Source organism: Rana temporaria, chromosome 4 (genome assembly GCF_905171775.1).
Source record: "Rana temporaria chromosome 4, aRanTem1.1, whole genome shotgun sequence".
NCBI classification, from domain to species: Eukaryota; Metazoa; Chordata; class Amphibia; order Anura; family Ranidae; genus Rana; species Rana temporaria.
In genome coordinates this window covers 416,830,821-416,834,468 of record NC_053492.1, presented here as the reverse complement: position 1 = coordinate 416,834,468, position 3,648 = coordinate 416,830,821, and the positions used below count along the sequence as shown (strand labels likewise).

At 44.8% G+C, this 3,648-nt stretch overlaps 1 pseudogene; it reads right to left on the bottom strand.

Annotated features, from left to right (window-relative positions):
- Positions 1 to 671: 671 nt before the first annotated feature.
- On the bottom strand, positions 672 to 1,620 carry LOC120935448 (annotated as a pseudogene).
- Positions 1,621 to 3,648: the final 2,028 nt, after the last annotated feature.

The following is a 3,648-nucleotide window of genomic DNA, read 5'->3' as shown; positions in this document are numbered from 1 at the left end:
GCTGAATGTGCCCACTAGCATGTAATCACTCATGCTGAGATTAGATGCAGGTGACTGATCACTTGCATGTGATCGCTACTTGAGTGATTACATGCAAGTGGATGTGATTAAGGGCCCTTTCACACGGAGCGGATCAGTAATGATCCGCTCTGTGTGTCCGCAAAGCTCAGCGGGGATCCTCCGTAAAATCCCCGCTGAGCTGGCAGCTGACAGGGCGGTCTCCGCACACTGTGCAGGGACTGCCTTGTGTTTCCTCCGCTCTCCCCTATGGGGGATCGGACGAACACGGACCGTATGTCCGTGTTCATCCGATCCGGCAGACGGAAGAAAAATAGGATTTCTTCCGTCTGCAAATGCGGATCTTTGCGGAGGCGGACAAATTACGGGTGTCAGCGGATGTTCATCCACTGACACCCGTAATCACATAGGGACCCATGTATGTCCCGTTTTCATCCACAAATGGACGGATGAAAATGCGGACATACGGTCTGTACGTGTGAAAGGGCCCTAACTGTGAGAGCCAGCAGCCTACTATTGCTTTCAATGGGGCTGCCTAATCGCAGCTAATCATGGCACCCCACGCTGGGATTCTCTCAGATAATTGCAAAGAGGGTGTATTCGAGTGTGAATGTAATCTTTTTTTTTTTATAACAATTTATTGTTCTGCCTGCTTTAACATTTAGAAAAAGAATCCCAAGATTTTGCCTCCCGTGTGTTTTCGCCTTGCTTCCTCATGGTCCATATGCCAGCGGAAGTTGTAAGCACAATATACCCAAACTGACGTGAAGGCAGGAGATTGTTCTGCCACTTTTCCAGATCCTTTAGCTGCACATCAAATCTGGGGCTGATGACGCCACACTTATTACGTCTCCCTGTAAGATTGACAAAAAAATTTCCGGCCCTGTGATCATCAATTATTTTAAACTCACCAATGTAGCCTTGCTTCGTCATCACTGTAAGGAATCGCACAATCACTTTTGAGCACGGCCTGATGAGAACCTGGAGCTTACTATGGTTCTCTGCATTGTTCATGCTTTTAAGATAGGGTGACCAGACATCCCCAGTTTCAGGGGACAGTCCCCTATATGAGGACACTGTCCCCGGACCAAGTCTGTCCCTGGTTTTGTCCCCAGATTGGATTTAATAAGGGGCAGGGGCAATTTCAAAGACAATCAGTGCAGAATTAAAATAAAAAAAATAGAATTAAACCCCCCCCCCCCCGCTCCGCTGTGCCTACTAGCATAGGGGGGTGTATTTTTCCCATTACGGTGCCCCTTTCTGATGATCATGTGCTGGTCGGAGCGGAGGGAATATTTCTTCAGTTTCGGGTGCATTCCCTTTCAGCTTTTCTCGCATGTTCTTCTGCCTTGGCTCAAATCCTGGCCAGCCACCTTTCTATCTCCTTGCCTTCCCTTGTGGAGTGATCTTCCTCCGCTCCCAATCTAGTAGTAGACGGGGCCCGGAGAGTAAGACTTGAGAGGCTGTGAGGCGGGCGGCAACGGGCAGAGAGTCGCTGATTGTTGCCATTACCAGTGAAGAAAAAATATGTCCCCGGATTTCATTTTAAAAATCTGGTCACCTTATTTTAAGAGCATCGGCAAGCACGTTCATACGCACCATGGTGCCTGGTCTGCAGTATGGTGAAAAGAAGTGTGAATGTAATCTTATTTGGTGGAAAAGCAGATGCTTACATTTTTTTAATTGTTACTCAGATACTCAATGATGTATGCCACTTGTAGGGAGAGCTGGAGTATGATAAGATGGAGTGTGCCTCTACTACTGGTAGGTGTGAGGCTGATTGTGTATGATGAGCAGTTCCAACTTGTATTTTTTTTTACCTCCCATGTCTGCTTCTTTATCATTGCCTCAGCAATGAATGAGGACTTATCCCCATATTTTGGGTCCTGAGAAAGAAAAGACATGAAAATGCATTATTTTCTAAAAAGCCTCTACTGTGCTCCTGGCTAGTTTATTGGAGGATTTCTGGTTCCTATTGGTCCATCCCTCCATAAGCTGTTGAGTTTATTATATTTTTTCTGCTTTTTCTTAAATCCTATTCCTTTGAAGTCATGATTTCCACACCATGCACTGATTATGGCCTACAAGCCTGTAGCAGCTATATGTAGATTTGAGGAAGTGTCTCTATAATATTAGGCTGTAGTGGTTCTAGATATACAGTAAGCCACGGGGGTATAAAGAAATGATTTGCAAGTCTCCACCCAGTACCCAAAACGGAGGAATAATTACCTTATTTTTGGATTTTGTGATGGCATGAGACCTCTAAATACCTTATGTTCTAAGAAGACTATGCTTTGCTTCAGCAGTTGCAAAAAAATCTTGGCTAGAAGAGGACTTTAGACAACAACAGCAGCTGATATTAAGTTGTGAATGGAATTCAGAGTGATGATGAACTGGACCAAGATAGGATGACTGTCATTGAACATTGTCCTTCTTACAGGAGACTGTGAGTGACATATCGGGGGTTATTTACAAAAGGCTAGTCCACTTTGCACTAAAAGTGCAAACTACAAGTGCGCTTGAAATTGCACTGAAAGTGTACTTGGAAGTGCAGTCGCTATAAATCTGAGGGGTAGATCTGAAATGAGGGGAAGCTCTGCTGATTTTATCATCCAATCATGTGCAAGCTAAAATGCTGTTTTTTTTTATTTTCCTTGCATGTCCCCCTCGGATCTACAGCGACTGCACTTCCAGGTGCACCTTCAGTGCAATTTTATGTGCACTTTGCACTTGTAGTTTGCACTTGTATTAGTGCAAAGTGGATTTGCCTTTTGTAAATAACCCCCTTGTCTAACAATTTACAGAAAAATTGGCCACCTGGAGGCTATCTGGTTCTGGCCAATGGCCACTGACAGTGAGTTACAAATAAATCATCATCATTACTGGAGGTGGCCATTTTTAAAAGCTGCTCTGGTTCATTTAATGTTATCAGATTGTTCTTGCTTTCATTTTCATCAGTTCCACCCTTCTGCTCTGAGGGCACCTCCTGGTTATCATGAACTGATCTCGATGCCCTGTTCATCATTGCATCATTACTTCTCCCAGTGTCTAACAGAATATTAGAATACAAATTGCTGTGGCATTGTGTGTTCTTTTTTCACCCCTAAGGCTGCATTCACACCTGAGCGTAGGGCGTTCGGTCGTTTTTTCGGGCGTTTTTTTTCGCGCGTATTCATGCTTATTTGCGCGTTTGCATACAGCGTCGTGCGACGTTTTTGTACTTCGGCGTTTCTTATTTTAGCCAATAGGAAAAATTATCATCTTTTCATCACTTGTTGCTATGTTGGTAGATTTTTTTTAATCTTCTGCATGGGCGACAAGTTCTATTGATTAAAGCGACGAAACGCCCATAGCAAACGCCCGTTGTCGCGCGATACGCTCAATACGCGCGTTTCCCATTACTTTCTATGGGAAAAAAAAAAACGCTCAAACGCCGCTGTCGCGCGATTCGCGCGCCAAAAAAAGGTCCGGGACTTGTTTGAGCTTCGCGCGACAGGCGTTTGGGCGTTCAGGCGTTCAGGTGTGAACAGTCACCATAGAGAATAATGTTAATTCTCCCCTCTGGCGTTTGTGAGCAGTGCGCTTCAGGCGTAAAAACGCCTAGGTGTGAATGGGGCCTTAATTTGACAA